General features: G+C 38.7%; 1 protein-coding gene and 1 long non-coding RNA gene across 3 annotated transcripts in view; one reads left to right on the top strand and one right to left on the bottom strand.

The window, feature by feature from the left end:
* Positions 1 to 25,123, top strand: part of LOC311077544 (uncharacterized protein) — a 471,588-nt gene that overhangs the window by 108,228 nt on the left and 338,237 nt on the right. The gene's annotated exons all lie outside the window — the stretch shown is intronic.
* LOC311077562 lies at positions 21,333 to 22,385 on the bottom strand. The gene is made up of 3 exons (XR_014604932.1): positions 22,141 to 22,385; positions 21,567 to 21,620; positions 21,333 to 21,417 (listed from the first exon to the last, which is right to left on the bottom strand). It is a non-coding gene; the product is annotated as an uncharacterized lncRNA (long non-coding RNA).

The following is a 25,123-nucleotide window of genomic DNA, read 5'->3' as shown; positions in this document are numbered from 1 at the left end:
TTAAACCACCAGTTGAGTCTGCCCTTGCTGGTCCGGCAATTGGTGACCGCGCTTGTAATTAATTTCTCTGTTTTACCCCGTATAAACATCTACCAGTAGTCTGATGCACAAACTTTACTTTTGATTATAAAAGCTTTAAAATATTAAAATAACTCTTTTATAGCGAGTATGGTAATTAGTAAGTGATAAAAATAGTAAAAACATTCTTATCTTTTCCCTTTATATCTGGTTGCATTACCTCGTACCACGGGCAATGACCTGCTTCAAACCTTGTATCGTCCCCTCTCATTCACATATTCATATTTGTGACAGCTAGTGAGATTATATGTAAAATATTCTCAGTAGGATTATAAGTGTAAAAAGAATAAAACACTCAGGAAGGGGTCCTTTACAAAAATCAAAGAAACAATTAAAAAACCCTCTAACTAACTCCCTACTCTTCCCACGTTCTAATGATCTGTCTAATTTTACCCCAAAAATAAAATACACAGTGTGGCTACCTCCCTCTCTATCAAAAACAGAATCAAACTGTTAGAAATCAAAAGTAACAAGGTACCCCATTCCTTACTCCTTCACCAGATCTCCTTACAGGAAGTCATCTAGCTCGTCCAGTCCTGGCCCAATTTGGTGCACTCTTGTGTTTGTGCACCCGATGTCAACTCCCGATGGCTTGACTGACACATTAATCATCTGTTTGGCGGCCACGTTGGCTAGCGTGGATCTGAGAAAAGGCACAACACAGCAGAACAACAAAAGAAAAATAACAACAGCCACAGCTATTATTATTCCCACCTGAATGAACCATTCTTTCCAAGACCCAAACACAGAATCAAACCAATATCCAACGTCTCTGTCTCTCCCCGCATTTTCAGCAACTTCTTGTCTCAGATCCTTCAGCTTCTTCATGGCCCTAGTAAAAGCTCCATCAGCGGCTGTATTATTCGGAATAAAGGTGCAACAGTCAATTCCAAACATCACACATACCCCTCCTTTTTCTGCCAGTAGCCAATTCAGAGCTTGTCTGTTTTGCCATATCATTTTGCTGGTGTATTTTAGCTGATGGCCTAAGGCATCCATTGCTTGATCTTAGTCTTAATTGTTCTGTTGATTGTCAGAGCTAATCTGAGATGGTATGCCAAATCTTGGGATGACTTCTTTGGTTAAAATTGTATCAGTTTCTGCTTCTTGGTCTGCTGAGGGTTCTGCTTCGACCCATCTGCTAAATCTATCAATGAAAACCGTCTCTGTATCTTTTCCTCTTACTGATTTTATCATGTCCACATAATCCATCACTAGATGTTTAAAGGGTCCTTCTTGAACTGGGATAGAGCCTTAGTTGCTGTTCCTTTTCTGACATTAATTTTATGAATCTTTGTCTTTTTTATTTTTCTAATTTTATTTTTCTAATAATTTTATTTTTCTAATAATCTAATCTCCCCCCTTGCGCAATGGTCAACATGATCATGCGCATCTGGAATTGAAACGTTGGGGTCTATCATACGGCCTTCATGTGATCTCCATATATTGTTAGTGTCTCTTGTCGCTCCCCTTTGCTGCCATAAAGTTACTTCAGATAGAGAGGCTCTGAATTGCATTTGAGCTATACTGTCTATGGTAGGCAGGGGCTGAATCAGAACAGATGGGGCCATGACTGCTAATTGACATCCTGAAGCTTGTTTGGCTTTTAGATCGGCCTCATTGTTACCTTTAATCACAAAGTCATTGCCTTTTTTATGCGCTTGGCACTTGATTATGGCCAATTTGGTTGGAAACATCATAGCTGTGATTAGTTTAGCAATTTGGTCCCCATGTTGAATTGGGGTTCCATCACTCTTTTTGAAACCTCTTTGTTTCCATACTGCACCAAAAAGATGGCAAACACCATGGGCATATGCAGAATCAGTATAGATGTTGGCTATTTTTTTTTTTAGCCAACAGGCAACCCACATAGCAACATTGTGTCGGCCCAGATCCGGCCCACATCTGGCACACATGGAAAGATGATCTGGCCCACATGCAGCGTGGAATTACGGCACTTGGGTGGCCCACTCCTGTTTGCCAGATCTGGGCCACAAGCAGGCCATAGCAATGCCACATGTCAGCCAAGAGCAAAGAAATAAACCAGAACTGGACCTTATCTGAGCCACAAAATCTGTGTATATTAAATATGAAGTCATCTCAGCCTGTTAACAAAAAGAATCACTGAAAGAAAGAAGAGAACAGAAAAAAGAGATGAGCAGAAACACAAGAACTACAACTGACTTCAGCCACAGTCTAAGATGAAATCAACTGAAGAGAAAAGAAGACATTAAATCTGTGAAGATCTCAGCAGAGGAGGATTAAACAACTCCACAAACAGCATTACCAGCTTCACTTATTACCAGGGGCGGTTCTAGAGGCGGGGCCACAGGGGCCCTGGCCCCTGCTGAAATCTGATTGGCCCCTGATTGGCCCCCGTTCCTAGGGGTGGGAGAAAAAATCGATTATTAGATGCATCGCGATGCGGACATGGACGATTCTGAATCGATTCACAAAAGTCAAAAATTGATTTTCTAAATATATATATATATATTTTTCCTAATAATAACGCAATATTGATGGAACACAAAAGGCGGAACTCTAAAGCGGACGTGCAGTGCGCGGACAGACAGTCTGTGGCGTGCACATAACAGAGACGCGCACATTACAGAGACGGGCTAACAGAGACGCATGATGGCTGAGCGCCAAATTCGAACGGCACCCTCTTCGTTAAAAGCTATAACGTATGGAAAATTGGCAATTTCATTGTTACCTATTTAGAATTTTTTGTATGAGAGCTGCTTTCTGTATTGTTTAGTTATCACATCAATATGCTGTAAACCGATCTGTTATACGTACGTTATATTGCCCTGCAATATGTGCAATGCCAGTCACAAAAAGTTACATTTTGACTGTGCTCTCTGCAGATGTTCATTCACTTTTTTTGTATAAGCTGTTTTTGATTGTGGTATAGCCTACAGCAAACATTTCAAGTCATAACTCTTTATTATTTAGTTGTGTATGTTACTAATTATTCAGAATATGCGTAAGTCCACAAGCATTATGTTTGTATGAGAGCTGCTGGTACATCATTCTATATTTTTGAACGAAAACTGTTTGTGGATTTGCTACAGCAAAATGTTTTTGTTTGTTTTTTTGTCTGAAGGATTATATTGCTCATTGGAAATAACAAGAGGATGTTGGTTAGAAGTCTATTATTAAATGCTAGAGATTCAGAATATGCTGAAGTTTGTATTCATTTACTACAAGTATGCTGCTAGTACAGGCACACACTTATTTTCCTGTTGGTTCTTTGCAATGTTGGAACAAATGCTGGCAAATGTAACCTTACAGTTGACTTGCCAAATCAATTCCATTTGTTTTATTAATAAAATTAATATAGAAAGTATAGGAAGTAAGTACTTTATGGGTCATCATAAATACTTTGCTTTAAAAGTACCAAGTAGTAAAAATAAAAAATAAAATAAAAATCGTGTGAATCGTAATCAAATCGAATCGAATTACGATACGAAACTCTCTGAATCGTAATCGAATCGTGAGGTGCCTAGAGATTCCCACCCGTCAATCGTCGACGAGAAGAGCAACCGGAGAATTCTTCACAACGATCACAGATGCAATTCCACCCCCGAACAATTAACAATAATTTACTGTTTATAAGCGACGACATTATTATGAAACTTAAAAGGTGGAATTCAGAAAGAAGTGCATTGTGTCCTTTATGCACAGTATAAATAAATGAAAAAAATCATTAAGAACTTTATTGGCTCATAATTTTTTATTAAAGCATTTGAAAAAGGAATGACTGCCGAAATGTATTTGCACCGTACTGAATAAATTATTTTGTGTGCTTGAATGTACCCTGTACTTGGCCCCTGAATGTAACATGTGGCCCCTTAATGGCCCCTGTTACAGAAAAATCCTAGAACCGCCACTGCTTATTACTAACCAGACTGACTTTATTTCTGTCAGACGTCTACAAAAGTTTTTATTGAGAATTAACAGAGGTTTAACTCTGGTTCATTTGAAGTCACCATAATAGTGAATAGTGTTTCCATTAGTTGGGCTCTTAACTCTTATTATATCTTTTGTCTTTTTTGGCCGCTGTGACAGCGTGTTTGTCAAACACATTTGCAGCAGCAAAGAAAGCTAAAGTGAAACGAGATCAGGTGATGATGGTTACCTGTTGATGGTTTTATAATCATCATGAAATAACCTGTTTCACTGAGGTAATTTGAATCTAACAACTGTGTTGTTCCACTAATATATTCTCATCACAAACCCTGTGTTACTGCAATAATACAGCAATATTATAACAATCAGTTCGAAGATTTTAACGAACATGAACATGAAAAATGAATCCACGGTGACACACAGAGATATCAAAAATCAGCACATGAATCTCAACAAGGGTGACAATATATATATATATTTTTTCACTGAAAAGCTACTAAATGTCACAAAAAAAACAACAGCAAAAAATAAAAGCACATATTTAGAATTAAAATAATTGGACAATTCAGCTGCATAATTTATTCATGTTGCAATGCATGCTGGGAGTTTTGTACAATGATGGTACCCAGCATGCATTGCAGCAAGGTACTTTAGATTGTCACCATTGTTGAGATTCATACGTTGATTATTGATGTCTGTGTTTGTAATCGAACAGTAATTTTTCGTGCTCATGTTTGTTAAAATCTTCTAACTGATTGTTATAATATTGCTGGACCTCACGCTGCAGTAACACAGGGTTTGTGATGAGAATATATTAATGGTACAACACAATTGTTAGATTCAAATTACCTCAGTGAAACAGTCTATTTCATGATGATTATAAAACCATCATCACCTGATCTCGTTTCACTTTAGCTTTCTTTGCTGCTGCAAATGTGTTTGACAAACACACTGTCACAGCGGCCAAAAAAGACAAAAGATATAATAAGAGTTAAGAGCCCAACTAATGGAAACATTATTCACTGTTATGGTGACTTCAAATGAAACACATTAGAGTTAAACCTCTGTTAATTCTCAATAAGAACTGTTGTAGACGTCTGCCAGAAATAAAGTCAGTCTGATTAGTAATAAGTGAAGCTGGTAATGCTGTTTGTGGAGTTGTTTAATCCTCCTCTGCTGAGATCTTCACAGATTTAATGTCTTCTTTTCTCTTCAGTTGATTTCATCTAAGACTGTGGCTGAAGTCAGTTGTAGTTCTTGTGTTTCTGCTCGTCTCTTTTTTCTGTTCTCTTCTTTCTTTCATTTATTCTTTTTGTTAACAGGCTGAGATGACTTCATATTTAATATACACAGGTTTTGTGGCTCAGATAAGGTCCAGTTCTGGTTTATTTCTTTGCTCTTGGCTGAGATGTGGCATTGCTATGGCCTGCTTGTGGCCCAGATCTGGCAAACAGTAGTGGCACACCCAAGTGCCGTAATTCCACGCTGCATGTGGGCCAGATCATCTTTCCACGTGTGCCAGATGTGGGCCGGATCTGGGCCGAGCCATCCACAAAGTAGTCCACGTCTGCATCAACAATTGGTGTTGATTCCAAATCTGGTCTCAGACGAGTAAATGCTATAGAGTAAGGAACACAGTCATGAGGTGTTCCCTCCCCTTCTAGCGGGACAAAATCAGCCGGGTTTACTACAGTACATCTTTTTATTGTAATGTCGGGGTAGGTTAGTAAAGTGGAATATGCCAAACATCTAGCTTGGGTTAACACAAAACGTCCTTGTTCTAGTAAATCAACAACTTTATGATGGGTGTATATTATGACTGGATAGCCCATTGTGACAGCAGAGGCTTTGTCATAAGCAAAATATACAGCAGCTAAACCTTGTTGATAGCATGGGGGGTAGCCTTGAGCTACACTGTCTAATTTGGTGCTATAGTATGCAATAGGTTGCTTTTTCCTACCACTGCATGTTTCCTGCATCAAAACAGCAGAAGCGAACCCATTTTTTCTGTGTGCTACATACAAGTGGAAATCTTTATCATATTGAGGTGTTGCTAATGCTGGGGCCGTTTGCAGTTCTTTTTTTAACGAGTCAAACGCTATCAGTGCCTCAGAATCCCACGTCAATTGTGCTCTAAGATTTTGATTACCTGCTTGTTTCATTAAAGCACGCAATGGGGCCGTTTTTATGGCATAATCCTCTATCCAATCCGCACTGAACCCCGTCATCCCCAAAAATGTCATAATTTGTCCTACAGTTTGTGGCTGTGGTGCTTTGCTTATTCCCTCTAATTGATTAGGTGATATTGCTTTTGTCTGGTGAGCAATTAATCGTCCCAAGTATTCAACTTGAGGCAGGCAATATTGTAATTTCTCTTTTGAGGCCTTATGGCCACCTTCTGCCAATTTGGTCAGCACACAGTAAATTCCCCGGTGTTAAATTTAACACTGCTCGGTGTTTATATGGGAACCACCAGCAGGGTGTTAAAAGTAACACTGAAGCAGTGTTAGAGTTAATTAGATAATTAAGTGATTAATTGAGCAATGATTGAGCATTGAAGACACCTGATGATAACAAGCAGAATCACTGAAGAAAAGTGAAACACAAGAACTACAACTGACTTCCGGAGATGAAATCAACTGAAGAGAAAAGGCGACATTAAATCTGTGAAGATCTCAGCAGAGGAGGATTAAACAACTCCACAAACAGCATTACCAGCTTCACTTATTACCAACTAGTTATTGAGAATTAATAGAGGTGTAGATGTTGATGTTTTATTGGAAATAATATGTTTTAGTGAATTCACCATTATGGTGATCAGTGTTTGCTTTAGTTGGGCAGTTTGACTCTTGGCTTTGCTATTCAAGTTTGTGGTCTTTGTTATGGAAGTCATTTTCTGCCAAATTTAAATAAATAAATTAAATGATTAAAATTAAAATTAAAACCAGATTAACAATTTCATTACAGAAAACTGTATGCAAAAAATGTGACAAAATTGAGAATGAAATTAAATGATTTCATTTGCACAGCATTATCCCTGTCAAATTGAAAAATAAAATGCAATTGGTGATTTCACATTTCATTTTCACACAGTTTCGAGGCAAGACTGCCAATATTAAAATGAAAAGCCAAACGTGAAAAAGAAAGTACAAATACAGTTTTTACAATGCTCTTTAGTAATGCTCACGCAATAATAGTGACACAATTCAAATGCAAATGTAAATTTTCGTTTTCATTTTAATTCCTCTTTTATTTCACAGTTTTCATTTTCATTTTCAAAGACAACCTGCATGCAAATTCTGTGTTAATGAGTGGGTGTGGCTTATTCTAGTAACGGCGCTGAGACACGCCTTCTGTAAAGCTAAGTCATCGACGTCCCATGTGCATGAGTTTAATGTGTGAAACAAAATTATTTAAATGTGATTATATTGTAATCGAGACAAGATTTTGCGGGAAGCTGCCGCAGCATTAGAACGTGGAAACAACCAGCCTGACCATGTTAGTTATGATGTTAGACTCAGACTAGACCATAAACGACGATGAGGTTCATTCATGTATTAGGCTGTTTTGGAAATTCAACTATTTGGGTGTACAGTAGTCTTAGTAACACAATTTCTACAACAATTATAGCCAGACATTAATACCCACTGGCTTTAACCGAGAACCTCGGCCAATGTTTCATATTCGCGTCGTGCCTAACAACGCCCTTCAGCCGTGACTTATTCAGATACAGCACTAGCCTAGAGTAGCCTACCTTATTGCTTTTATAAAACGGTTACCACGCAATACAAATATTAATCCCGAAACATATGTATATATGCAACTTTCATGAAGTAAAATGAATCACTAAAAGCCAATTCCTTCCGCTGGAGAAAAAAAATAGTCCCTGACCATAAAGCAACAGAAGAAGTTACATTATTTCTCCATTAGATGGAGACAAAGACTGTCTTAATGAGTGAGTCAGTCAGTCAGCAGAGAAGACTTTTGAAATGACTCAAACTTGTGATCACGGAGAAGAAAGACACAACTGACATGACTATAGGCACGGAAAACCCCTATTAACTGTTAAAAGTACAAGATATCACACCGGACATTCAAACGGATTTTTTATTATGAATATAGGACTGACCTGAAGGAAATATCTAGCCTACTGTAAATGCAGGTACACTCGCTTTCTCGGTCTCACCCAGAAGTTGTTACTGGAAATGAAAATCAGCATTGTGATTCTTTTTGTACACAAACTTAAAATAACCAAAAGACACGTAACAGTTAAACAGCGGACAGACACAGGCTAGTGCTGTATCTGAATAAGTCACGGCTGATGGGCGTTGTTAGGCACGACGCAAATATGAAACATTGGCCGAGGTTCTCGGTTAAAGCTAGCGGGTATTAATGTCTGGCTATAATTGTTGTAGAAACTGTGTTACTAAGACCTTTGTACACCCAAATAGTTGAATTTCCAAAACAGCCTAATACATGAATGAACCTCATCGTCGATTATGGTCTAGTCTGAGTCTAACATCATAACTAACATGGTTAGGCTGGTTGTTTCCATGTTCTAATGCTGCGGCAGCTTCCCGCAAAAGCTCCCTAACAGATTTCGCCATATCTCGTCATCTCGATTACAATATTATTTAAATAATTTCGTTTCACACATTCAACTCATGCACACGGGACGTCGACGACTTCGCTTTACAGAAGGCGTGTCTCAGCGCCGTTACTAGAATAAGCCACACCCACTCATTAACATAGAATTTGCATGCAGGTTGTCTTTGAAAATGAAAACGAAAATGAAAACTGTGAAATAAAAGTGGAATTAAAATGAAAACGAAAATTTACATTTGTATTTGAATTGTGTCACTATTATTGCGTGAGCATTACTAAAGAGCATTGTAAAAACTGTATTTGTACTTTCTTTTTCACGTTTGGCTTTTCATTTTAATATTGGCAGTCTTGCCTCGAGACTGTAGTGAAAATGAAATGTGAAATCACCAATTGCATTTTATTTTTCAATTTGACAGGGATAATGCTGTGAAAATGAAATCATTTAATTGCATTCTCAATTTTGTCTCATATTTTGCGTACTGTTTTCTGTAATGAAATCGTTAATCTGGTTTTAATTTTCATTTTAATCATTTAATTTATTTATTTAAATTTGGCAGAAAATGACCTCCATACTTTGTAACAGTGTTTACCAAAACACATAATTTGTTACAAAGTGTGCCAGAAACAAAGATGATCAAGTGATGTAGTTGTAACCATCATGAGGTAGAATGATTCACTAATCTCATAAAGTACCAAAAATGTTTAGTTGTTATTAAAAAAAAAAATTTTTCAACCAATGATAATTTCTTGCCACAGAACAGACATTCTGAGGTATGATTTTTTTTTTAATGAACAATGTGGAACAATTTAAGACACGCACAGACATCAAGAATTAGCATATGAATCTCAACAATGGTGACATGCTTTTTGGAGCAATGCATGCTGGGAGCCACCATATTATAAAACTAATGGCTCCCAGCATGCATTGAAGCATGTCACCATTGTTGTGATTCATAAGCTGATTCTTGATGTTAGTGTATGTGTCTGTGTCTACAGTTTATTTTCTCGCGATATATTTAGAAGTTAAAATTCAGAATGTTTGATTTTTGGAAAAAAAAGTATATTGATGTAAAGAATCTGTTAATAACAAGCTAACTCTTTTGGTCAGTTATGACATTTGTCAAACTTTTTTTTTTTCTTTTTTTTTTTTAATTGTGATGAAATATATACCATATCTTTGTTTATGGTTTCCTTTGTAAAAATGTATGTGTTTCAGTAAACACTGCTACAAAGAGAACAACTAACATAAAAAAATATATAAATTGTCAAACCACCCAACTAGAGGAAACATTGATCACCATAATGGTGACCAAATATTTTCAATAAAACTTCAACATCTAAAAATTTGTTCATTCACAAAAAGAACTTCTGTAGAGGAATGACAGAAATAAGGTCAAACTGGTTTGTAATAAGAGCGATTTCATGTCTTTTCAGTTGATTTCATCTAAAGCTGTCTCCGGAAGTTGTAGTTCTTTTGTTTCTCTTTTCTTCAGTGATTCTGCTTGTTATCATCAGGTGTCTTCAATAATCCAACAATCATCACTCAATTAATTATTTAATTATCTAATTAACTCTAACACTGCTTCAGTGTTACTTTTAACACCCTGCTGGTGGTTCCCATATGAACACCGAGCGGTGTTAATTTAACACCGGGGAATTTACTGTGCACTTTTATTGAATCCTGATGGCACTGTTCTAGCGTTGTTGAGCATATTAGCAAATCATCAACATACTGTATCAATGTGCTATCCAGTCTCAAATCTTCTAAATCAAGCTTCAGGACTTGGTCCAAGACCAAGTGGTGAGTGTTTAAATCCTTAGGGCATCCTAGTGTATGTATAGTGTTTACAGAACAGAGATCAATTACAGTGAAATAATGAGCAGCAGGTGGAACATTTTTTAATAGCGCATGTGGATTTTGGACTTCTGCCGGCCAATCTTCCACTATCTCATTGACTGCCCTTAAATCATCGACTAATCTCCATTTTGACTTACTGGCCTTTTCAACTGGTAGAATGGGCGTTACAATAACTAACAGTTTCAACTAACACTCCAGCTTTCACCAATCCCTCAATTGTTGTTCTGATTCCTTCTACTGCTTCTAACTTCAATGGGTATTGTTGTTTTCTTGGCAACTTCATTCCTGATTTTACTCTAATTCTAACAGGATTGGCTGACTTCACCAGGCCCACATCTGTATCATGCTTAGACCACAACTCTACCGGTACCTTTTGTTCCATCTCAAATTTCAGCTCCTCCATTTTTGACTTCAGTTAATTTTTCTTTTCTGTCTCTACTATTAATTTAGGGATCCCTAACATGTTAGTCGAGCATAACATTTTAAGATGTGTCATATCTGGTGTTTAAAAAATGAAATGGTTTTCAGTGGCTTCCCACTGTTTCTCTGTAGCTTTCAACATCATTGGGTCCAAGTCTTTCGCTTGACACCCCTCATTCAGGTAAAGAGTTACATGTGGGATTGAATCGTCTATAAACCGTGTTTTAGTAAAGTCACATTCTTCAATTTGCAATGCTGCCCCTTCTGGTCCTACGATTATATAATTTGAATTTAAATATACTTTCTGTCCCCTCGTTTTTTCTAACCAGTCATTTTCTAATCTCGGGTTTCTAAGGGGGTCATATATCATTGTACAATGAAACTCAGATTATGGCACACTTGATTTTTTTTTTTTTTTTTTTTTTTTTTTTTTTTTTTTAGCTGTTCTGCTGGTTCTGATTACTCTGTTGCCATGGTTGGTACATCTGGTCACGCAGCAGTTCATTTTGGGGCCATGGGTTAATACAACAGTTTCTCTTGATATGTCCAGACTCCAGGCTCGTTGCACCCCCAACACATGCCTTGAATGTCTTGTGTTCTTTGTTGATTGTTGTATTCTCTTCCTCTTCCTCGTCCTCTTCCTGGCATTGCTCCATTTCTGTTGTTTTGCTGTTCAGGCAGGTATATCACAATTGGTGCACTTGGCTGTTGTTGATTTCCTGGGGTGTTGGAAGTGCTCTGACCCATAGGGGCTGGTGCCTGCGGCATGGCTTGTGCAGCTGGGTTCGGTATGTTCACCGCTGCCATCACTGCAGACTGATCTTCAACATCTTAAATGGTAGCTTGGACTTTCTTCTTTTTGTTGACTAGGTCATCCAGCTGTAATTGGGTCAGCCCTCTTTGAAGCTCTCTTTCTTGATTCTTCAGCTTCTGTTCACTCTTCCTGTATTGTTCTACTGCATGAGTCACATGGTCACAGAACTTTCTTGTCATCTTTGAATTCAGTCCCACTACATCTTCCAGCTTGGCTCTTACAGCGGGTGGCATGGCTTCCATTATAGCAGTCCTGAACAGCACTGTTATCACTGGATCTCGTTCAGGGTCTTTTTCCAGCTCTTGCTTCCATCTTCATGATTGTCTCTGGACGTAGGTGGTTGGGTTTTCTTCTTCGCCCATTGATTCCCATTCTAATAACTTTGGATCCATCTGGGTGGGATAATGTCCTCTGAGGGTTTGCCACATTGTGGTTCTATAATGGTCGAGTGGTATGGCATCCATCCTTGTAGAGTCGACTGCCTGGTTAAGTCCTGGTCAGCAAGGATTTTCATTTGTTTTTGCACCTCCCACACACTTTGTCAGCAGGGCCTTGATGTCTCCGATGGCTAGTATCTTGCCCATTGTCTCTTCTTCCAGTAGTCGAATCCATTTGCCCGCCCCTTCGTGTATGTCAGGGAGGCGTGCTATCTGTCCTTCCAGATCTTGTCCTGCCCACGGCACATACTGTCCTTGGTGTCCTTTAATCAGGATGGGGCACTGTGTTTGTTCCTCTCTCAGTTGGTCTCTTCCATCTTCATGCAGATATGCTCCACTCAAATTGTCCCCTCTATTCCAGTGTGGTTTGCTTTGGGGGAGTTCTTCCAAGAGCAGGGTCCCTGACACATTCTTGTATTCTTTGTTAGGGCTGGCTGAATGGGGTCTGTATCTTGTGTAGTCCTGAAGTCTCCGATGTTCTCTTCGCATGTTTTCCTCCAAGGCCTTTCGCATGGATTCAGTCTCTCTTTGGATTTGTTCTTTGGTGATGAGTATGTCTTTCTATTTCATCCTGTTCAGGCTCAGATTGCTGAGTGTCAGCTTCCATCTCCTTCTGCAGTCTCTCTTCAAGTTCTTGTAGGGCTTTGCTTGCATGATGATAAGGATTGGAGAGGGTGGGGTCTGGGGTTACCCTGGTCAGATGTTTCATGCTTAGGTTGCTGTCTTGACATTCCCCCAGTGTGTCTTGCTTTGAAACTTCATAGATGTCTGTAGTTTTTCTTTCTATGCGGCCAGGGCTCACTTTTCTGTCGTCATCCTCTCCTCCCTCCCCTCTTGCTTCATCAGTTGGCTCGTCTTCAAAATCCACTTTACCTTGAACTGTTAAAGTTGCATTCACTAGTGGCAGTTGTTTACCAGTTGAATCATAGGGGGGGGTGCATAAGGGGGTGGGGTTGCCATTACATCACTTTTATTTTCTATCTTCTTCCTCATTCCCTTAATCAATTTTATCCCCATATCTCTAAAAAGATTCAACACTTCCTGCTCTTTTTCTCTCTTCTCTACTCTTTTTTTGCTTCTATCTTGGGCTTTATGATTCTTTATTAGTGCTCCCATTTCCCTGCACATAGCCAAATCAAATGTTCCCTCTGCTGGTCACTTAGTGTTTAACTTTCTGGTCCTTTTTTCCCACTTCTGAGATAAGTTTTTAATAGCATCTCTACATATCGGATATTGTGATGTAATCTGCTCTATAGGGGTCTCTTGTTGCTGTGACACCGAAGCCATTGCTGCAAGTCCAAATTATTTCTTCACTCAGTTAATCAAATTATAATTTTGTGTTTTCAGTTTTCTGTTAAGTTTAAAAATTCTGGTATCTGTTTAGTTTTTTGAAGATACCTCAAAATGGTTCGTATTTGTACCTCAGACAATGGCTTTGGTGTCACTTCTTCCAGCTGGTTGTGTGTGTTTCGTTTCCAAATGATGTCCTCCCCCAGGCACACCAGTCCGAAACTCCAGATAATGTTCTTTTCGAACCACCGTCCTCGTGCAGTTACTTCTCCTGCCCTATATAGGTAAGTGAGAGATGGGGTTAATTTCACTTCATGGCCGTTCAACATGATGACTGAAATATTTAATTCTTCTTTGCTGCAAGTATCTGATTCAAATGGTTCAAATAAATCAATTAAATTCTTTCTTCCTTTTTTGTTTAAAATTCTTCTCCCTCTATTGCCCCTCGCGCCCCTCCTGTTCTTCCAGAACTGCGGCATTCTCAGCTGATGCAGGCTGTCTTTCTATCTCCTGCCTGTTTCGGTGAATTTCAACCCACAAATGAGTTATATCTTTTGGATTGTTTTTCAAAACAACCAAAACCACCAGTCTTTCCAATGTCCAATTATCTACAAAGACTGGCCTGATTTCCCCTCCCTGCTTGACTTCAAAGATTGTGTCACTCTCCCATTTCACTGACCTAATGCACGAACCCACCATAATGTATACATTTCTCAGAATGGTTGCCGCTCTCAAATCGTTAGGCCAATTTCTCCTTTCCTTCCTTTTCACATATGGAATCCATATTGGATCTATCTTTATTTCAATGGCTGTGAGCTGTGAGTTCAAAAGAACTGTTTTTGGAAGATTAAATTTGTTCAAATGTGGTCTCAGGGCTTCAAGAGTTATCTGTTTTTTTATAACATCTCGCCAATCCACTAAGGGCCACTCTCGTTCAATCTGGTTCAGATTTGTTATTTTTGTCAATTTTTCAAAAGCTCATCCTTCCCCTGGTCTGTTAATTCCTGTCTCTGCCCTTCATTATCTATGAACTCTTTTTTCTAACCAGAAGTGATTCTTAATACCTTTGGTTAGTTTTAATGCCTCTTGAAAATCATTCTCATCTTTCCTTTCTTTCCGCAATCTAATCTCCTCCGCCTCGTAATTATCTCTCACTCTGGACCACATGTGTACTTTTCTTCAGGTGTCAAAAGGTCAAAAAAGTATATCTCTGTCACTTCTCTCCCTCCTTATTTCTTTATCTCAATACAAACGCTTTCAATCTGCTATAACGTACACTCATACACCCGGGATTTCATACACCGTCACACAGCCTCACACATACAGTCGCACTCTGAGCCACACACACACAAAGCCGCTCTTCCACACGCAGGGCTGCTCTGGCACACACACACACACACAAAGCCGCTCTTCCACACGCAGGGCTGCTCTGGCACTCACACACACACAAAGCCGCTCTTCCACACGCAGGGCTGCTCTGGCACACACACTCAGAGCCTCACACACACACACCCACACACACAAACACTCACACACACAGTGTTGCTCTCACACACTTATTTTATTATTTTCCTATTTTTCTTGTAACAAATGAAAAGACAAAGTCAATCAATCAAACTTTTGACAATATGGGCTGTGTTTCCCCACTCGGATCACAACGCTTACAGTCCGGAAGATGGCCAAATAACCGACAAAGCCAATTTTGGGGAATATTCTTTGTTCTTTGATATCTTGATTTTTTATTTTTCCTGTCATCAATTTTTATTTTATCATCCATTAAACATTTAATAACACTGATTCAAAAATTATTTCTTATAAGGGTTTTAGTTCATATGCCGTCTGACTATTAAAGTTTTCTTAGCCTGACAAATCTCTTTTCACTGCGCAGCTTCAAGGCCACTCACACACATCTAACGACTTAGGGCAGACCTAATTAATTTGACCAGCTCACTACAAGTTTCAAAACACACAGCCTAGTCAAAAAGCACTCTCTCTCTGTCTCTCCATCCTTTCTAAAAATTCTGTTCAAACACAATTCTAGCGCTTTAAATTTCTTATATATATATATATGATAGTTATTATTTCTCTCCAAGTCGACTGTTCTACTTATATTTTTAATGAGAATTCTCTTAGATAAACAAACAAAGACACTTTACTTCACTCACAATGCACTTTTTGCATAGGCTACAGACAAACAACGCGCCTCTCGCGTACATAAAGAACGCACTTCTGCGTTTAACGCGCTTCCCGCGTACATAAAGAACGCACTTCTGCGTTTAACGCGCTTCTCGCGTACATAAAGAGACAAACAACAGACAAAGACACTTTACTTCTCAACAATCACACTCCTTGCATTCAGACAGACAGCAGACAAGACGAGCACTCTCTCCTGCATGCAGACAGACAAAACGCTTAATGCATGCACAATTTTCTCAAGACCTGAAATCTACTCTCCTTTTACCTCCTTAATAATTTTAGGTTCTTTTTGGTGGGGTCTCTTATCTAAAGACGTGACCAATCAGACACCTGCCAGGAGCCGCACAAAACAAATATAAGCAAAAAACTGCTTACTTCTTTTTATGTATGGGGTGAGATTTCGGTCACAATTCTGCGCGCGCAAGATCACATTTTGAGCGTGCAAAAGGGCATTTCGCACGCGCGTGAACTGAGTTTTGCGGAGAAATGTTCGTCTCGCAGATAAGAAAATATTGCGAGCGAACGAAAATTAATTTTGCATTTAAAATAAGTATTTGGATGTGCGCGGACGTTCTCTTTCGCGTGTGCAAAGTTTCACTTTCTTGCTCCTTTCATACCAGCCGTGAGCTCTCTCTAAGCGCAGACGGCTCGCTTGCTCAACACAACCCAGCGTTACAATATGCCATAATTCCAGCCAATCAGAGATGAGACTGCTAAATTCTGATTGGCTGGCTTGAAAACCAATCACAAGACTCCCTGCATCACCGACTGCGGAAGAGAACTAGTGCAGTTGAGTAAAGTTGGCAGTAAATTCACAGATTCGAACTTCCCGGGTCAATAACTCGTGAGCTAAACGTTGTTACTGCACAAATAACACCTCTTTTTAATCGTAGTAATGTAGACAAGCAGCTACAACCTAATTTTCCTCCAAACGAGCTTTCCCTCGCAGTGGACAAAATACATTGATCTCTATGTGCAGGCGGCAGCGAGACAGATCCGAAGGGACCGTCTGAAAAGTGCAAAACCCGAAAAGCGGTACTAGGAAAACAGTCAATAACTTCACTGTCACACACTATAGTGTCATCAAATTCAGTTCACACATCACTGCTGTCCTGATGGTTATACTACAACACTTATTTTGTATAAATATCGTTTTGCATATTTTTTATGATTATTTTTTATGAAAAATATTCAATAACTTCACTGTAATTCACTGTATTGTTGGCAAATTCAGTTCACACATCACTGCTGTCCTGATGGTTATACTACAAGACTTATTTTGGGAAAAATATAGATTTTAAATTGTATATATTGTAAATGTAGAAGTTTTATGATTTTTATGAAAAATATTCAATAACTTCACTGTGATTTACTGTATTGTTGCCAAATTCAGTTCACACATCACTGCTGTCCTGAAGGTTATACAACAACACTTATTTTGGTAAAATATATATATTTTAAATTGTATATACAATTGTACTGTAAATGTATAATTTTTATGATTTTTATGAAAAATATTCAATAACTTTACTGCAATTCACTGTATTGTTGCCTAATTCAGTTCACACATCACCGATGTCCTGATGGTTATACTACAACACTTATTTTGGAAAAAATGTTTTTTTTTAAGTTGAATATACAATTGTAAATTTATGATTTTTATGATTTTTATGAAAATATTCAATAACTTTACTGTAATTCACTGTATTGTTGCTAAATTCAGTTCACACATCACTGCTGTCCTGAAGGTTATACTACAACACTTATTGTGGGAAAATATATATTTTAAATTTTATACAATTGTAAATGTATACATTTTATGATTTTGTATAAAATTCAGTTCACCCATCACTGCTGTCCTGATGGTTATACAACAATCGAATCTGTGAATTTACTGCCAACTTTACTCAACTGCACTAGTTCTCTTCCGCAGTCGGTGATGCAGGGAGTCTTGTGATTGGTTTTCAAGCCAGCCAATCAGAATTTAGCAGTCTCATCTCTGATTGGCTGGAATTATGGCATATTGTAACGCTGGGTTGTGTTGAGCAAGCGAGCCGTCTGTGCTTAGAGAGAGCTCACGGCTGGTATGAAAGGAGCAAGAAAGTGAAACTTTGCACACGCGAAAGAGAACGTCCGCGCACATCCAAATACTTATTTTAAATGCAAGATTGATTTTCGTTCGCTCGCAATATTTTCTTATCTGCGAGACGAACATTTCTCCGCAAAACTCAGTTCACGCGCGTGCGAAATGCCCTTTTGCACGCTCAAAATGTGATCTTCCGCGCGCAGAATTGTGACCGAAATCTCACCCCATATTTTATGGTGCACCTTTGTTTTGTGAGGCCTCCGCCAGCACGCCCTCCCCGGTCACCTCCTGTCTTGACCCCTTCTCCACTCCTGGCTCGGGCTCGCCAATTATGTTGTGGCAAATTCATAGTTCTTTTCGGTTCAGATCTCAAAGAAGTTTCTCAGAGTCGAGGTTCCAGGTCAGAAGAATTAACTTTATTGACAAGCAACAAAGTGAGAAGCCGGCTGGCCATCCGGACATCTAAGGTTACAATGGCCAGTGTTCATGTCTTATACTTTTTCTTATCGCTAGGTGCCCAATGGGCACAAATCTATCTCTTCCCCTCTGTCACGCCTGGTGACCATGATGCAATTAGCTCTATTGGTCAAACACCTCAGAACCTCACCTAATGGTGTTCTGTTTCATACAGTATTTTGACACCTTGCATTTCTTATGCAACTGGGTATTTTTCCATTCTCTCATCCTTTTCAGACCTATTTTTTCATGCTTGTCATTTTATTGCATCATACTTAAACATGAATCAAGGGAAAATTCTCCAACATCATTCAGGTGTGTGACTGAGCCACAAGAAAGAATGCAAGGACAATATATATATATATATATATATATATATATATATATAATTGGTTCACAGTTGTTGTTGTTTTTTCCACAAATTGTGCTTGCAAATTGTATAATATCCAAGGTAAACATTTCTAGTAATTGCGCAGTTAATTCTCATACTGTATTTTCAGATTTGGAATATATTCTCTACCCAAATGTGTCACTAATAAAGCATAATAAAATTATTTAAAGAGAAGGCTTATAATGACCTTTTAAGATTTTGTTTACATCTATCCTTGTATGTATATATATATATATATATATTTTTTTTTTTTTTTTTTTTTTTGTTGCTATTTTATTAAAAAGGTTATACAATTACAACAACAATTAAAATTGTAACAATATTTCCAGTGTAATCTTTCTTTGTAAAGACTAAAGTATACATTTTATCATACGTAATTCAATTCATATGAGCAGAAATTGGCAACATTAAGCTTATTTGATGTGGCAGTATTTTACAGTAAAAACTTACTTACTTACTTACTATAATCTATCCGATTTTTACTCATCTCAGTATAGCAATAGAGTTTGGTAAAAGCTGTTCATTCATTCACACACAGAAACGCGATTCATGTTTAAACAGTCTTTTTGCCAGCTGTAGCTACATAACAGCGCGCATCTGTGCGTTCATTCATTCAGCGTGTACAGACACTTGCGATTAGAAGAAAGCAGATATAGAACTGACCTATTCCAAAGCCGGATAGAATAGCGTGCGCTCTCCGTGGGCGGAGTCACATTAAAACTTAATGAGCTGAGATGAGAACGACTGACATCTCTCTCTTTTCATACATATTACATAAACTGAGAATATTTTTTTTATATAAAAATTACTTCATTTAAAAGAAGAGAATTCAAGCTTCATGCCTGTGTGTCTGTATGCCTGTTTGACTGAGAATTCGCTGAGTTACAGTTCATTTTCAGGCGCGTTTCAGAATGGACTACACTGACAGAGAGAAAGCAGAACTCGCATCATGTTTATTTTTCTTTATTTGGCAAAAAGAACAACACTTTTGTTTTTATTGTGAGTATACACAAAAATAATACACACACTGTAAAAAAAAAAAGTTGGGTCAACTTAAAAAAATAAGGCAACTTATCGCAAGCTCTTTTTTGAGTAAACTCCACAAACGGGGACTGAAGTCCACGCAACTAAAAAGATTACGTTAAAATCATAAGTTGCTTCAACATAAATAGTCATGTTTAGCTAATGAATAACAGAACAAAGTATTTTTAGTTGGCTGAACACAAATGGGCCTATTATCTTATAGGCCTATATTGATTTATTATATATTATTTAAATAGTTTAATTAAATAAGAGACAGACCATAACACGAGTCAGATAACTTTTTTTATTTAAACAGTTTGTGTCTGATGCACAACAATGACATTATCGTAGCAAGTCTTGAATTTGTTAACTCAATGCATGGTACTTACCAATGCATGTTAAAGAACATTAGCCTGAAGGTTCAGTTCACCCAAAAATGAAAAGTCAGTCATCATTGATTCACCCTTAAATTGAAATTGAAATTAAAATTAAGATATTCTGAGGAATGCTGGTAACTAAACAGTTGACAGTAGCCTTAAAATACTGTGGCAGTCAATGGCTACTATCAAATATTTGGTAGTAACATTCTTCACAATATCATCTTTTGTGTTCAGCAGAAGAAATAAACTCATTCATGTTTCGAACAACATGAGGGTGAGTAAATGATGACAGAATTTTCATCTTTGGATGAACTATCCCTTTAAAGCTTAGGTTGAAACCAATTAATACTTAACATTAATCAATACATTGCCAGAGCAGTATTTTTTTTATTTTTTTTAGTCATTAACTATAAAAGAACCAGTCTCCAGTGGAGGAATGTCACACAAATTTTCCCATGACATTTGCAAAATGGCTTTGTCTTGCAGAGAAGGTACCTCCAAGGTCCATGAAAATCTTCTGAATTACTTTGAAAGTATACTTCAGTTCTTTTGGATAATCCATATTAAGTGCATTCATGAGTCCGAACAAGCGTATACTGCTGGTAGATCTGTAATGTCCTCAAGAACAACGGCCTCTTCCAGTATTAGTTGGTCAAGAGTTGGTAGTGATGTAACAGCGGCATCTTCGGCCACAGTAAGGATTCCGATCTCTGCATCTTTGGTGCCGTGGTCTAAAGGATCAGTATCCTGGGAGAATAATTCATGAGATAGGGGTATTAATTGAAGTGTAAATTTAAAAATAATAACAACAACAACATTATTATTATTTATGTTGTTGTGTAAGTAACCTGAATACATGTAAAACATAAATAGATTAAAAAATGACCAAGAAATGAAAATGAAAATGGTAATTTACCAGACGCATCCTTGGTAAACTTGTAGAGTTTTCATGCTGGAAAAGTGGCAATCCCTCAAGATCTGTTGTTTTCTGATGTGTGGTAATGTCACTCACCTAAAAAGAAAGGAAAAATATATATTTCTATTTATTTTAATCTGCAGATGCACTATGACCTTAACTCTTAATAATTTAACATAGGGATCTGCTTTGGGAGTTAAATGTATACAGCACACCCAAAAATGATAATTCTGTCATCTTTTACTCTTCCTCATGTAATTCGAAATCCATATGACTTGGTCCATAACAAAGATTTTTTTTTAAAAGAATGTACAGATTGCTCTTTTACATACAGTGGAATCAAAAAAGATGTAAAATCATAAAATTTGTCAATAAAACATGCACAGTTTCCCAATTGACAACTGCATGAAAAACAGACTGATGTCATAATTAAGTTTATGATATTGATAACTGATATTATAAAGTTATTTACTTACTATTTTCCTCTCTATATGTGTTCATTCAAAGTAGATTCTCATGGTCGACGTTACAGATACACGAAAACTCCATGGAGATCTGTAAAAAACGAGTCAGTTGGAATCACCACAAAGTTTTACTACTATAAGTATTCCTAAAATGTTCTAAAGAAATAATAATTAATAATAATCTTTAGAAATAATAATTAAAATAATAATAATATTGACAGTTGCTATTAAATGGTTTACCTCATCCTTTAGAAAAAGTGCAGGTGGCAGGCCATCTCTCTCTGAACTCCTCAACTAGTGTAAATACATAATGAGCAAACATCTCATTTGATATGACAAAACATTCAGTTGATTATAAAAATGATAAATACCAGACATGTTCAAGTCCCTAAAGGCCAAGTCAAGTCTAAGTTAGTTTGTACCTTTTTTTAACAATATTTCTTTCAGCTAACCTAGTAATTGTAATTAACAGTGTTTTAAACTTTCAAAACGGATTTCTACTTCAAAAATGTCTAACATAGCACATCAATTATTACTTAAATCATTAATGAATTAGTTTAAAATAAAAATTTTATTCACAATAAAAAATATTATTTTTAAAATACATAACATTATGCCATTTGGAATGCAGGGAGAGTCACCACGAGAAAAAAAACTAAACGTGCTGTGTATTTTGAGCTATTTGAGCTGCCGTAGTTTGCTGTAGTTCTAGACAGTGATGGGTAATGTAGTCTTCCAGAGAGCGCCGGCGGTAACAGTTAAACAACACAAAGAGCAATATTCCCGTCAGTGTGTCGTTATCGTTAATACATACCTGTGACTCTTTGGAAACGCTGGATTGAATAGGCAGGATAACATCAGCATTGGCCTCTTCCAGTATTAACGTTAGTTGGTCAGAGTTGGTAGTGATGTAATAGCGGCCTGTAACAGTGATGGTGAATTACATCAGGCCATCAGTTTGGGAAAAGCACAAAACATCATATATGATAAATAACATACAGTCGATTATAATAATGATTAATACATACCAGTGATTCTGCAGAAACGCTGAACTGAAGGCAGCACGTCGCTACCGACTTCTCAACCGTCTATGCTTCTCACCAACAGCTGCAGACAGAAACCTAACCGCCGAGTCTCACACTGCGCATGCGTTCAGGGTTCAAACTGCGCACGCGCTAACAAAAAACGCGGACTTCAATGAAAACTAAAACGATTTAGTTTGAACAACAAAACATTGTACGTTTTCATCATTTAAGTAACGAATTTGTTGAATCAACTTAGTATGATGCATGAACACTTCCAATAAAAATATCTCAGTTCATTTTACTGTTTTATGTTTATTTGGAGAACTTTCAGTAAGTTGGCTTTTTTACAGTGCACTTAATAGGATCGAGTGATGTCAAACACAAGTATGTAAGATCAAAATCAACAGAGTATTTTTCGTCTCTGTTGCACTGATAAGGAAAAAAACGAGCCTATCGCGCCGGCGCGACAGCCGACCTCAGGGGGTTAAAAGACGCTTACTTCCATGACTCCATCCTCCCTCAGCATAGGAAGTTCCTGCGGTTTTCTTTCAGGCGCAAAGAATACCAATATCCGGTGCTTCCATTCGGTCTAGCTCTCGATGCAGGTCTGGCCCCGCTCAGGCTGCAGGGCATATGCATTCTGAACTACATCGACGACTGGCTGATTCTAGCGGAGTCAGAGCAGTTAGAGGTCCGTCATTGAGATGTGGTTCTTGCTCACATGATAAAGTTGGAGTTGAGACTCAATGCCAAGAAGAGTGTGCTTTCTCCACTACAGAGAACCACTTTCCTTGGTGTGGTATGGGATTTAGTCACGAAGCGAGCCAATCTATCGCCCGTTTGTGTAGCTGCTATCCTCACAGCCACAAAGGAGTTGAAGCTAGGCCAGTCACGCACTGTGAAACAGTTCGAGAGACAGTTGGGCCTCATTGCAGCAGCGTCCAATGTGATACCCTTTGGCCTACTGTACTTGAGACCCTTGCAGTGGTGGCTCAGAACCAGAGGGTTCTCCCCGAGGGTAAAACCCACTTTGTACGATCAAGATCATGCGACGGTGTCTTCGTGCCTTGGTTATATGGAGGAAACACTGGTTCCTATCCCAGGGTCCGGTGTTGGGAGCTCTATGCCATCGAGTTGCGATCTCGACAGATGCTTCCCTCACCAGCTGGGGAGCGGTAATGGAAGGCCGCACAGCTCAGGGTCTGTGGAGGAGTCATCATCTTTCTTGGCACATCAACTGCCTGGAGATGATGGCAGTCTTCAATGCGTTGAAGCATTTTCTCCCAGACTTGAGGGGCCATCATGTGCTTGTCTGTACAGACAACACATCCGTGGTCTCTTACATAAATCGTCAGGGGGGTCTGCGTTCGCGTCCACACTGCAAACTGGCGCACCAGATCCTCCTGTGGTCTTTAGGGAAGATACTCTCCCTGAGGGCAGTGTATATCCCGGGGTGCCAAAATATAGAAACAGACACCCTGTCGAGGCAGGGGCTGAGGCCAGGGGATTGGAGGCTTCACCCCGAGGTGGTGGAGCAGATATGGGAATTTTACGGTCAAGCAGAAGTGGATCTGTTCGTGTCTCAGTACACGACGCACTGTCCACTCTGTCCGCTGGGGCTGGACGCTATGGTACAGACATGGCCGAGGCTATGTCTGTACACTTTTCCCCCTGTTGATCTGCTTCCAGGAGTTTTGGAGAGAGTCTGCCAGGACGGAGTAAACCTACTACTAGTAGCACCATGTTGGCCGAGTCAGATTTGGTTTGCGGACCTAATTTATCTCCTCGACGGCCCTCCCTTGGAGATCCCGATCAGGAGAGACCTTCTGTCTCAGACAGGGGGCACAATAGTTAACTGCTCAGTTAGTACAGTACTTGAGTTTCTCTAAGATCGCTTTGGATCAGGTCTATGTCCTTCTACCTTAAAGGTTTACGTGGCGGCCATTGCGGCTTTCCACGCCCCGGTGGGTGGTACATCATTGGGTCGAGACCCCCTGGTCATTAGTTTCTTTCGTTGCACTTTGAGGCTGAGGCCTGCAACTCACCCTAGGGTAACGGCTTGGGATAGTAGTAGTAGTAGTACCTGGGATGGTCAAGGCATTCCCTAAACAAGGATACGTCCCTAAGGTGCCAACCATTATTCCGAGGCCTATTGTGCTGCAGGCTTTCTGTCCTCCTCCTTTTACATCTTTGGACCAGGAAAAATGGAATCTTTTGTGTCCAGTGCAAGCACTAGACACTTATGTCCACATGACTGCTCTGTGGAGAAAATCTGATCAGTTATTTGTCTGCTTTGGATCACCTAAGAAAGGTCTTCCAGCCTCTAAGCAAACAATCAGTAAGTGGATAGTTGAGGCTATCTCTCTTGCCTATGAGTATTCTGACCAGCCGTGCCCTTTGGTGGTCAGAGCTCATTCTACTAGGGGTATGGCGGCCTCTAAAGCCTTATTATCTGGGGTTTCCCTTCAGGAGGTTTGTGATGCGGCGGGTTGGTCCTCACCGCTCACATTCAGCAGATGGGAGTTTTACTTACTCAAACATGTTCTGAGGGCAGAAAGGAAAATGATTGGTTTACAGCTTCAACCAATGAAACTGAAGCAAGGGCGGGGTCAAGACGTTTGAATTTAAGGTGTGGAGGGATTGAGGAATAATCGGAAAACAAGACAGATGTTCGTGGGAGAACGCATTTATTGCAAGGTAAGTGAATTTACTACTAGATTTTGTTACAATTCAACATCCTCTAACGTTTACTAAGATGATAAGCGAACATTT

Source organism: Abramis brama (genome assembly GCF_963993115.1).
Source record: "Abramis brama genome assembly, chromosome: 2".
NCBI lineage: Eukaryota > Metazoa > Chordata > Actinopteri > Cypriniformes > Leuciscidae > Abramis > Abramis brama.
This window is presented reverse-complemented; position numbering and strand designations above follow the sequence as displayed.